At 40.3% G+C, this 13,271-nt stretch overlaps 1 protein-coding gene and 1 long non-coding RNA gene across 2 annotated transcripts in view; one reads left to right on the top strand and one right to left on the bottom strand.

Annotated features, from left to right (window-relative positions):
- Nucleotides 1-13,271, bottom strand: part of asic4a (acid-sensing (proton-gated) ion channel family member 4a) — a 94,725-nt gene that overhangs the window by 69,755 nt on the left and 11,699 nt on the right. The gene's annotated exons all lie outside the window — the stretch shown is intronic.
- On the top strand, nucleotides 5,575-6,107 carry LOC309691115. The gene is made up of 2 exons (XR_014271888.1): nucleotides 5,575-5,838; nucleotides 5,917-6,107. It is a non-coding gene; the product is annotated as an uncharacterized lncRNA (long non-coding RNA).

The following is a 13,271-nucleotide window of genomic DNA, read 5'->3' as shown; positions in this document are numbered from 1 at the left end:
CCAGAATTTTCAGGATATGATTTTCTAATTTTGTGTGATTGAAGATACCAATAACAGCTTCAGCTGATTTAATTTTGTTGAAAATTGGGTCAAAGTCAAGGTCACACAAATGTGAAAATCAGTAAAGCCCTTATATTACCCACAGTTTTTATGGAAAGTCATCAAACTCCACACCAATATTACTAGGACTTGAGAGACACGAGTACCTAAGGTGACTAAGCGTTTGACTTTGACCTTCATCGTCAGCCCACAAGGTCAAAAGTTGGCCTTGAAAAAAATATGAAGAAACCATTTAGCATAAAAAGACATGCAGATGCATAAGATATACAACACACTTTTTATTTTTTCTATTTTTTCCAATATAATGCCAAACAATCTCACAATGATGCCACAATATCTATGTCATCATACTATAATAAAAAGAGGCTGAAGTCAGCATGTTTTAATAAAAACCAGCTTAAAACATCAAAGTTTTAGTAAAGTCACTGCCCTTCGGGAGGACTTGTGCTCTCTGACTGCTCTTGTTTATTATAGTCACAGGTTCCCCCAGAGTTCAATAACATACATAATATGAAACTGTACCGTTGTCAAAATAAAACTATTACAGTTAGTTTGATGCATAGAAAACAGAGTCCTACATGCACCTGTTACTCTTTCTGTTTACACATGCACACACAAATACACATCATATTATGATTATAATTGATATTTGTGCATTAATTTAGACACCACTGTTAGATTATAAATGCACTGAATCCAAACATGCCACAGGGTTGCTGCATATGCTGTATCTGTATGTATTTCAGTAAATGGGCCTTTGTCAGGTTTGCGTCCATATTTAATTGTTGAACAAATACTGTTTACTGTTTTATGCCTGGTCAAAATTAGACACTGAATGCAATCACCAGTGGGAGTTATCTGACACATTTTTTCTTGATCTAAAGCACCATCGTGGCTGTAAATCAGCCTATTTCCATTCTACACCAGCTCTCTCATTCTAGACTAATGGCGAAGGATCCCTGGTGGTGCTGCATCTTTTTCCATCTCACTGCCAATTGTACAGGACATCTTTCACATTCTGTCTCTTCTTTGACATTGTCCCTTTGGAGTTGCCAAAGAAAGCAAGAAATGCACAATACATAGGTGCAAGCTAGGCTGTCTGACTGAAATACATATTAAGGAAAAGTGTACATGTAGAATATATTACCTTGACTTTAATATTAATACAGTTCTCGAACACAGTCATTTGTATACGCACACTGAAAGTGAAAAACGCAGTGATCCCATTGCATGTAAAGGTTGAGGGGGTGTCGAGTTCTTATAGTTTTGTATATTTAAATAGTTTTGTTTTAGTTCAGTTTAGTTTCCAAACTTTAAGAAATTACGAATGCGGCAGATTTTGATCCACCAAGCAATATCATCTAGAAAACATCTGAGTGGCTTCATTTTTCAGCATGACAATGATTACAAACACAAGCCAATGCAGTAAAAGCATACCAGAATAGAAAAAAAAAAAACACACACACACAGAGGAACACTATTAGTCCTGGATTGGCCTCCCCAGAGCCCGGATCGCGACATTATTCAAGCAGTGCGGGAGCATCAGAACAAAAAGCAGCAAACATCGAAAGAAGAGCTTTTTGAATGTCCTTCAAGAAGCCCAGAGAACTATTCCTGAAGACCATTAAAAGAAATTACAAGAAAGCTGCTCAGAGAGTTCAGGCTGTGTTGAAGAATAAAGGTGATCATACCAAATATTGACTTTTAAGCTCATAAGAACTCTAGAAACTCACATTGCAATAAATTGCTTGACATATTTCCCATAGTTGTAATAAAATATACACAAAATTGTATCAGGTTTCAAACTCAGTTTTAGTCAATCGGGGTTGTGGCCCAGCTCTGTATCAGCAGATGAAATGCAGGTAATGCTGCATTCAACTGTTTCCAAGAGGCATTTTAACTATCCGCATGCAGCTGCTGACATGGTGCAGGGAACCAAACAGAATGCAAAAATAATCAAGCATCCACTCCCTCTCACTCTAATCTCCATGACTTTCTGCACTATGGCTGATAAAGTCCATTAGAGTGAAGTTAATATATCGAGACTTGACACATTTGGCCTCTGATGTTAAGGCACTGCATTTCACCCCACACATCATCAGCGAGTTGACGGCAAGAATAATGTTCGGCACATATGGGAGCAGTCCAGTACACGACACAGTAAACAGGCTCAGTGCATGATTCGGAACAAGACATGTCTGTAAGGGGTGTAGCGAAGGCCAATCTTATGCGAGTAGCTGAAATGTGTTATTTACGCTTCGTGACAAGAAGTGAACGCAAATGTTTTGCTCTGTCATACAGAAAGCGGGAGATTTACATCAGTGTCCATGACGACTCGTCTGACAGGGGGCCGGATTGTGTAGAATTCAAAAGAAGCTTCCTCCCAGTAGACTGCACCTTACGTCAAGTAAAGCCCTGTTAACATTCAAATCATGAGCCTCTTGGCTAGTTTTAAAAAAGAAATGTCAGGTCATTATAGATCGCAATTTTTGCCAGGGTAAAACGAATACATGAAACCTTTATTACCCACAAGGCAGAGCAGCAACAGAGAAAAGACACCTTCAGAATAATTCCTTTCTTCTCCTGGTTTACTGGTCATATCATATGCTCTCCCAGCCCCCTCTCCCCTTCTCTCCACACTTCTTTTACAAGTTGCTGGGCCAGTCATGTCAGGGTCACTGCCTAATCACATTAGAGCTTGATCAAAGTTGCAGGAGCAAGGAGGAGAGGCGAGAGAACCTCATTTCTCACAGTGCCGGGGATTAAACCTCAAGCAACATCTCAGGATCATCGGCACCAAGCCATGTGCCACAAGCCCCACAGAAGGCTTCAGCTGAGCAGTGGGCAGCAGACAGGCTGCTGAACCTGGTGTAATCTGGAAGACAGAATACAGAGGGCAAATCCAAGCTCCATGTGCCAGGCCAAGATAGATGATCGGCCGGATAAAATATAAAATAAAATACAGGGAGTAAATCACTGCCGGGGATGTCTCTGAGGTGGGTGATCAAATGATCTTAACTTTCCAGCATGGGGAGACTGATGGAGTAGCAGTTCCCAGACACAATTATCAATGTTTCACAGGCGGATGGTGCAGCTTTAAGATAGTTTAAATCTCACCTGCTACATTGATCCCACTAAAGTGAGGTTTGAAGATTATATTATATATATACAGACTCTTTACACAATTCTACTATATAATAATAAATGTTTAAAGATTGTGTTCATGTGCAACTCTTGCATAAAAGAAAGAGATATCAGAAGCACAGACAGTGACATTTCTTTCAGCTCATTTAAAACCTCCATGCTGTTGCACTGTTTTTTTTTCCTTTATCTTTTTGGAAACACAAATTCAAAAATGTCAATTTTTTTTTTTTAGCCAATTATGGCTAATCATGACCCTAAAAGCTCTAACTGGTGTATCTATTACCGCTTGGTAAAAAGAACAGCAGCATTTGAATGTCTCTGTTCTCACTCTTTGTTCTTCGTTGCCTCCATGCACTGTCTGCTAGTTACATCAAAGCAAAACAATGACTCCGAGTGGCTTTCTATTATTCAGTCCATACAAAACCGCAACGTTTAAACTTCTGCTTTTCCACCGCCTGGTTTTGCTCGGCAACTGGAGCCTTTTGGTTTCAGTTCCGTCCCCTTTGATAATGTTTCACTGTGCCTGTGAATCTAAAAAAGAAATTACATGGCTGGCCTCGAGAGAGGATGATAGTGCCTCCCACCACTTTCCCATCATATGATCATGGCCCTTCTCTTTCCTTTTGAGTTATGACAATAATACATTTTCCAGCTAGCATGATCCCGAGTAATACTAACCACATAAACAAGCGGAGAACTTCATTATCATCTCTACATCTCTGATGGCACAAATATTAGCTGATAAAATGGGTGAAATAGTTACAAGTAAGAGGCTGAAAGCGTTCTTGATTCCTACCTGAGATGATAATTATTACTAGTTTTACACTGTAATTCTTCTTCTTCAGAGCTTTCTTGCATTTACAGGAAATCTTACAGATGCACAATTTCAATGAGGCCTTTACGCAACCATGTTTTTTTTTCATAAAATAAGTGCATCTCAAGAGGCTTTAAATGAATAATTAGTAACATAATAGACAGTTCTAGGTAAGGATACAAAACAGAAGAAAAATAGAGCAGTTATTAAGAGATGCTTATTCCACGGATAATCTCCAGCATTTCCATGATGATCCTGCAGTATTTGTCAGATATGAAAACAAAAACAAAAAAGATTAAACTGAAATTGGTAACTGGTTACTTGCTGCTAGTGAAAGAGGACATGAAAAACAGGAAGGAAACATTCAGCTATATTGATCAAAAAAGATAAAAGACAATTTTTTAGAAAGACAACTGATTATTTAAAAATGCTTAAAAAACTCATTTTCCGTGTACATGAAATGACTGTTACAGATGTAATTCAGATGAAATTATTCTGACGCTGCTAATGTTCAACTTTAAAGCACAAAAACTATTTGGCTGATGTCAAGACGCCCCAGTTACAAATAAGCTGACATGACACACGATGCAAGTTGTGGTTTTCATGTCACAGATGTAAGCTCTAGTATGTTTGCCATTCTTCCTCGAATACCACAGAAGATTAATGAAGCCATGGAGTGCAGGCTCGCTGTCAGTCACCAGAATAAACTGTGTTTTCTGCTTTTCCTGCAGGTCCTAACAAAGCGAGGTGATTAGTGACCAGTACTATCAAATAAAAGAGTCACCTGCAGTCTGCGTATCTTCCTGTCTAGCTCATGTGGTCTGTAATACGTCACTATGACCCAAAGAATGGACACAACTCAAGGACGACAGTGCAGCCGCCTTCTTCGGTGGCCAGAACATTTACGGACCTCTCAGGCTATCTGTTTCCATGGCAATGAAGGATCCACTGCGTTCCAGAGGTGAGGTGGAATAATTCGAATAGGTTCTGCCACGACACCAAGTTAGGACATCCCAAAACAGTGCAGGATTTCTAATTTGAGACCAAAACAATTGTGAAAATGGGGGGGGGGACGTAAAACCGCTGCTACACGGCTGACTGCTCCCACTCAAGACAATACTTTTCCACCAGAAGTGCCACAGCGTGTCCTGGAAGTGCTTCAGAAAGAGCTCTCTGCTCTGTGTCGCTAAAAGTACACAGCGAGTCTATTAATCTATTTTTGATAGGAGATAGGTCAGACTGTACAAAACAGACGAGGAGAGGAGGAAGTCGGGAGGAGGCATGGAGAATGTGGTCAATTTTCTAAATAAAAGACCCTTTCCGGACTAAACTCTCAGCTTCTGAATTGCTCCTGCTTTGATACAATGAATGAAATAAAACCTTGGCATCGGTGTGCATGGCAAATTTTGTGTTTTTGATGGCAGTTATTTGAGAGACCAGCAGTCTGCTATTTTTCATCTTGTTTCTGATATGCTACTGTTTTTTGGGTTGTGTTTTTTTTAAAAAAAACATAATACAGCACAAAGTGTCATGGCCTGGGTCTAGGGACCCAGGGCTCAGGCATTTTCAGTGTATGTTTATGTTTATGTTTTCCGTGTGTTGTATTGGTTTGCTCTCCATCTCTCCATGTGTCTCTGTGTGAGCTTCCGGAGGTGTGGGTTCGCTGAGGAGACTGCGAACCCGGAAGTGGTCTACTCGAGAGACGGCCGCACCTGCCGCTCATCGTCCTCTGCCAGCTGCAGCAGATTACGCTCGTCTAGGAACGGCATTTAGGACTGCAGCTGAGCTGAGGCCGACGCTGGATCCTTGAGTCAGAACTCGTCAGTACTGCCGTGAGCTTTTACGTAACCTCCGCGGAAACAGATCCCCTGCTAACCCTCTGCCTTTTGTGTTACCAGGAATCGGGAGCGGAGTACGCCTCTAAAGTCACGGTGTGGGTATTGGAGTTTTTTGGAGTCGCCACCTTTCACTTCTCACGGACATCTGCACTGTGTGGGATTCAGGGAGAATCACCACGGGACCACAGTGCTGGGATTTTGTATATAGTTGTGTGTTTTTCACCTCCTGTAAATAAATCCACTGTCCTTCACTTAGAGTCTCGCGTTTGGGCCCTGCTTTCACTGTCACTCCACGGTCTGCCATCGCAGCCCGTGACACAAAGTCCTGCTTGGAAAAATTTCAGGGCTGTTTAGGAGCACTTACACTGCTGTAGGTACTTTTTTCTCCCCTGAAAACAGCCTTGAACGGGCTCCTAGGAACAGTCCCTGCATCACAGCACCAACCATGATGCAGGGAAATTTGCTAAAACTGTCTTTGGTGAAAAACAACTTATTTTGAACCTTTGTTCCAGCCCAAAGAAACCAAACAGAAGAGACAAAGTAATAGCCAACGTATCCTGAACATCATCTTTTTTTCACTACAAGGCAAATAAAATGGCACACATTTTTAAAACACCACATATGTCTTTTCCATGGTAGACACAGTAGTGTGCACACTGCTGTTCCAGTGTTTTGTGTAATTCTGGGGTTTTTTCTTCTTCGCCACATTTGCCCTTTTGTATCAGCTTCAAAAATCTTTAATGGACTGTTCACTGTGTGCTCAAACAAAACCCTTTCCAACCCGTCAGCAGGAGGGGAGGTTTAATATTTCTCTCTGCGAAATCAACTCGTGACATATTTTAGTAAATCAAAACAACTGAAAGCCTACTGTTCAGTGAACCATCGAGTACAAATGTCATATTATTAAATTAATGTCATCTCTCGCTTAACAGTATCCCACCGATTACTGTTCGTGGCAGGTCTGACACATTAAATTATTATGGGAAAATAAGTGAGGAAACAAGTGCTTATGTGAGTGTGTATTAAAGCTGCGCTTCAAAAAGGCAAAGAAGTTACAGGGTGATGTACTTTGATGAAAAAAAAAAAATAATTATTTTGCCTGATAAGAGGTGGTATTCTTGGCAGGTAATTCTTTTAGTTTACAGCCTTTGGAAGTGAGCAAAAAAGTTAATTTCAGACTGCCTACAGGATGACAAGAGAAGGCAGTTTAACTTCAGTGAAATTCAAAGTATGATTCTTGTGCTGCTCGTGGTGACATAAAGATTTTTATGATACTGTTGCACACTAACGAGGAACAGTCCTCACAGTTTGAAAGAGATTATGGCTCTATCAACAGCCAGAGGTAAACATGCCGTTGCCATTTCAATCTAAATACGCGCTACAACATAGAGTGCCGTAACTATCGTTTCCCCTCTGATATGAAAATACATGTTTCACAATCCATATGGGACAAAACCCCTCCGGTTAAATCTGCTGCACGGCACACCTGGGACTTACATGCTAGCATTAACCTTCTTCTTGCACTTTTTTTCCATGCAAGTCTGCAACATTAACCCGGCCATGTAAAACTGCAAAGTGCTGTTTGTACTGCAAAACTGAGGTGCTGTTTGGGATAGTCCGGGCTGCCAAGGCATTTCATATTTCATTCATATCTGTCAGGTATAGTCCATCTCTCAGAGACATCTAGGAAATCAGAACGATATAAAAGTTCTTTGCTTCGTAATCTGCAGCCATGCAGGAAGAACAAACTGACAGCAAGTTTTATCTTAATAAATGAATCGTCCCAAAAATAAAAAATAAAATCGCGTTTACTGCCGGCTGACAATCCGAGTACCTGAAATCTTCTGAATCTCTGTGAATTAGGGTTTGAATTTGTCTCCTCAGCCAGATTATTACTACTGTCTTTTGAATGCTTGTCCTTTGTAGTTTACTGCTCTGCTGAATGTGTTTACTTATCCGTGGGGAGTACAATCAAGGAGAAATTGCATGTTCATGGCACAGATAACACAGACTGGCCACCAGCAGGAGACACTTTTGCCGGGGCCAATTTATCTCAGAAGCAAACTGTCACTAAGTTTTTCAGCGCAAGTATCAACTAGATTGCACTGTCTTCTTAGCTGATTGGGTTTAAGCAATAATCTTGCACTTTTAAAGAATGACAAGGGTGAATTTTCCTTTTGTGAAATGGTTCGTACCCCGAGCCAACAACTCTCCCAGAGCATTTTTGAAATAATGCAGCTGGTATAACAGAACAGGAGATCAAGCCTCTAACAAGCTCGACATAAAAATTTGATCTTTTGCAAAGACACTGGCACAAACAGTCGCTTTTTCTCACTTCTTTGTCCACGTAGTGCAAGTGCAAGTTCTGTCTAATGAGATGCTAATCCGGGAATCTTACACTCTCGTTTCAAAGAGTGAGGGTTTTATTTATTCAGTGGCATCTACTCTGTACAAAGGCGATGTCTGGTGAGATCAGACCAGAGTTTGGCCATGAGAAAGAGCCACAGTTAAAGGTGACCTCTTCCGAGGATCATCGCAACCTCTGTGAGGATCAGGTCTGGTTCATTTTTCCACACCGTAGCTTTTAGGAGTGCTGATTTCAATTATTCAGAGACGTAGGAATGAAAACAGACTCTGTTGTGGTCCCATTAAAAAAAGAACTTTAAGGCTTGTGTGAATGGAATTGATGGGCTTTCAACTTTGCTGAACTGTAGCATCAAACCATAATAAATAACAAAAATAACAATAATAATTTCTGCATTTAATCATTAGTTATTATTAATTTCTGGTTCTCTTTTACAGATTGTCTTTCTTCCATCTTCCTCCCCTCACTCACAACCAGTTGGACAGACAGCTGCCCCTCCCTGAGACTGGTTCTGCTGGAAGTTTCTTCCTGTTAAAAGGGAGTCTTTCCTTCCCACTGTTGCCAATGCACTTGCCATATGATTGTTGGAGTTTTCTCTGTTTTAATTGCATTATTGTAGGGTCTTTACCTTACAATATAATGTGCCTTGAGTCAGCTGTTGTTGTGATTTGGCATTGCATAAATAAAACTGAACTGAATCAAATCTGTAGCACAAACTTGGGTGGGCTGTACCACACAGAAAGCCACATATTAGTCTGGAAATCAATTAAAAATGCTTCAAAATTGAACATGAAAACAAAGCCTGCTCCAGTGACTAGTCAATTAAATAAATCAATTAGGGGGATGATTTATTTAAAAAGAAATAGCCCAAGTAGAGATGTTATAAAAGGGGAAAACTATCAACAGAGGCTAAAACTATATTTTTTACCAGGCTGTAAAAATGCATTAAGCTATAAAGTTGCACATATTTACATAGAAGTCTGCGGAGCTGACTTTCCTTTTTGCGTAGCTTCATCTGGCACCTTGCCACTGCAGTTTTTGCTACTTTCGCATTGCAGCTCTGGAGGTTGGTCCTTGCTTACTACACCTACTGGTGCTATACAGTAACATATAGTTTCGCTTGCTAGCTTTGCCTTCTTAATGCAAATGCATTTTCTCATGACGCTAGAATTTGCATCAACTCAATGTACTGAATTGAATTTCCCAAAAATGAGACAATTAATGGAGAGTTGAAAATCTCCACCAGCATCCCCATTTTATACTGATACTGATCAATAATCCACTGCTGCTTCATAACAGGACAAACTGAACGACATCCTGATATCCCGCCATTATCTGCTGTCATCCAAACTACACATCTGCTAATGAGTCTAAGACGCCTTATTGTTAAATATAGGTTAAAAGCTACTTTTAGCTGCTCCCTTATCCACAAGAGGTCATAACAATGTGCCACAGCTTTAATTTGGCAGATTTTTGTGTCAGCTGAACTTCCTGATGAACTCCAATTTGTGTCTCTTTCCAAGATCGACCAGGGTTTTTTTTTTCTAGCTAGATGAATCTGTAAACCACCACATTATGGAGTCATGAAGTCAGTATCATAGGGAACAAGGTCCACGGTGGCTCTTTAGGTTCAGTAACTGTGTTTTGATAAGAATTTATGCATTTAATGTTAAATATCAAGAAATCTTCCAGTGACATCATCAGCAGTTAATTTTTCAGGGTTCTGCATGTCCCACACTCGAAAACATCTGCAAATATTGCACATTTATTGCAGGTTTGCAGGTTAGTGCTGTTCATTTGGGCTGATTGCAACCTGTCGATCAGTGGCCTCAAAGCAGAATTTTGAACACCAACTACAGTTTATAGCAGTTTTTTAAATCATTAGAATTAGGCTGCGATACTTTTTTCGAGGCATGACAAACATGAATTACATTTATTACCCAGACTTTAAAGAACACACTTCATCCTGCTGTTTTTCCTGTTGTTTGTAGTTAAATAAGTGTGCTCTGTTTTGCCTTTAGATTTCTTTTAGACTTATCTTTCAGAATAGTCACATGTCATGCCACGGGGTGGGCAGCTGACTTACTTGCAAGCTGAGTCAGACAGCAAGGAAATGAAGCAAATAATGGCTTGATTTGGAACACTTGAGCAGCATACGGCAGGTGGAAACAAGGGGGGAGGCTCTAATTCTGCTCTCCAGCCAGCTGGTCCTAAAGCAGGGCTGCAGCCAAGCTCGCTGACCGCTCTGTTTCCCACTGAGCTTTTTCAGCGGAAGGAACTGTGCCAAGAGGTGTGGCACCTCTCTTCAAATCACCTCTCTCTCTCTCTCTCTCTCACTCTCTCCAGTGTATAATCGTAACATAATCATGCCCACTACATCTATTGATCTGTTCACAGCACACTTCCACTGAAGCAGCCAAATAGTATCCTTAGGCGAAGCACTTGCCAAGAGAGATATGATGACACCAATTAGATTACACTGATATTCAAATACACAATGGATTTATGTGGTGTGGCCTCACGTCTTAGGCTTATTTAGCCGATCTTGGAGCTTGGTAATTTATCTAGTTGTCGCGCTGTCCCAGAAGTCCCTCAATGTCATACTAATTAATTATTTATCATTACCTAAACGCACTAATTAATTGTCAGTTTAAGGGCATGCTTTTATGGAAGACATATTCAATCTGTCTCTGGGGATCACTTTCATATACCACATACCAATTATTTATTAATATCCTGCTAATTCTCTTTAGAGTAGACAAAGTGAAGGTCAAACAAGAAGAAAAAAAGCACGGCGATTTCTCAGTGAGGCCCACTGACATTTATCCCTTCCAGTGGACTTTTAAGATTTGTTTAGAAGGATGCTGTTAGCCCCCTCCCCCCCCTCCTCTCCCCTCCCCCCCCTCTCCAAGTGAATGTCAAGGACATGCATAAACAGCGATGCCATAGTTCATTACTGGTCATATTTATTCCAAGACGCTGCCCTTATCACAGTGTTTGTAATTAAACAGATGAGATCACAGTTAAAGAAAGAAGAAAGACAAAGATGTGTCATTTTCTGTCTCCAAGCTCCTGGGGTTTGCCTAATGAATAAGCTATTTGTCTTTTTCTGCCACGATGCATGTTACATGTATTTCGTCGTGTCGTAAGATCAGACAATCACATTATGAGTGGGTGTAATTATCGCAGCCTCCCCTGAGTTGGCATTAGACTACAGCCGCACGCAGACATCTGGTATTCAAATAATTGGCACACTTAGAAAGGGTGCGTGGCATTTTACAGATGTTCTCGTGAACCATTTAAAATTTGTCGAGACACCCATTAGTTGGATCTGAGATGATTAAACGTGAAAAATAAATCTATTTGAGAATTAAAGAAATCCTGGTCTGCAAATGCTCAGCCTCCTTTTTAACCACACCTTCAATTCCACATTTCTGAAGCATAATAAAAAATAGAGACAAAAAAAAAAGGAAAAAAAAAAAAAAAGAGTTTATAAACAAATCTGATAATGCATAATGTAATCAATTTCAAAACACACACAAAAAAGTTCCCAAAAATTAAAATCTTTGCCTATTGTCTACCAGTTGGTTGCAAAAACTCCCCTGGAATTGGTCACTACATGCAAAACCCCCCAATCAACTCAATCATAAGGAAATCACTGTTTTTTTTTTCCTAGTCCCACGATGGTTGCTATTCTGTTTTTCCTCTGAGCCATTAGCTTTATGTTGAGGTCAGCCTCGTACTCTGACTGTGAGGATAAGGCTACACCAAATGTCAGCTCATCCCTGTGTTGGTGTTCTCCCTGCAACGTAATCAATGCTGCCCCAGTATCATCACTACAACTGATCAGCCATGCTTTTGTTATAGCTTTGAAACCTGGTAGAAAAAAAGACTACACACGCAAAGCATTCAGGGCTTTGTGCCAGAAGGCCAAGCCAAAAACACTGTGGATCTCTCTAAACACAAACCATTTCATAAAAAGTTAAGTAGTTTTTTGTAGCTATGCATAACTAACATGCGTCTGAAAAATGAAAATATTTTTGTAAACAGAAAATAAGAGGTTCACCGAGTCACCAAATGGGACACACACCCGAGTTTTCAAGCTGGTCAGGTGCTGAAGCAACATTAATATGACTTTGTAGGAACAACAGCAACATACCGACACCAGACAAACATGGTAGCACAACAGATTTTTCAGAATACACATGACTCCCAATGCTACAATAACAGCATGGTTAAGATTTATATGTGTGCTCCAGAGTAATCTTTAAAACATTGTACAATCAGCAAAGATGTCATGCTAACAGATGAGAAAAATAATATGGGCTAAAGTATTACCTGGAAATGAAACGCAGAGCTCCCAGGGATAGCCAAAAAGGTTGGTACTCGTCTTCTACATCCATAATGCTTTGCAGTATTTGTCTCATAAATAAAAGCATTTTATATGGTCTAAGTAAAATCTAGGACAGAGGGCTATTAATGGCCAAGGGACTCCTCTCCTGGGGCAGCAGTGTTAATCGGAGCAATAGGTCTCCTTCCTGCTGGATCAATGTCAGCACAAATTTCAGATTGCTTTCCTGATGCGCGCCAAGTTATCTGTGATTCAACTTTAATAGGATATTGAACGGAGCCAGCATTTAGGGAGCAGAGCCGTATTTCACTTTATTGACAATCAAATGCACACAACTTTCTCATTAGCATGCATTAAGAAAACAGAATTAATCTTGACAACACCATCGGATAACATGACGACAGTTACATGCTTGTTTAAGCAAACACGCCTAAGAGTGACTTGGTGATGGCGAGGTGAAAATATCGGTAAAAGCAGCTTGACAGACATTATACTGGACAAAAAGCTACTACTGTGCCAACTGAAGGAGAAGCATAAATTAAGAAAAAAGGGACGAGCACAGGCAGCGATGTTTCATTTATATTTAGAAAACACGCCATCCACAATATCATCTTCAATGTTTCAAGACCTGAGTGCATCATGGCTTCCCCCTCTGTCATTTTGGATAAAATCACGCGTTTCCGCCTGAACGCCACTTCA

Source organism: Aulonocara stuartgranti (assembly GCF_965226115.1).
Source record: "Aulonocara stuartgranti genome assembly, chromosome: 16".
Classification (NCBI taxonomy): domain Eukaryota; kingdom Metazoa; phylum Chordata; class Actinopteri; order Cichliformes; family Cichlidae; genus Aulonocara; species Aulonocara stuartgranti.
The sequence above is the reverse complement of the archived record's forward strand: the minus strand, read 5'-3'. Positions and strand labels throughout refer to the sequence as shown.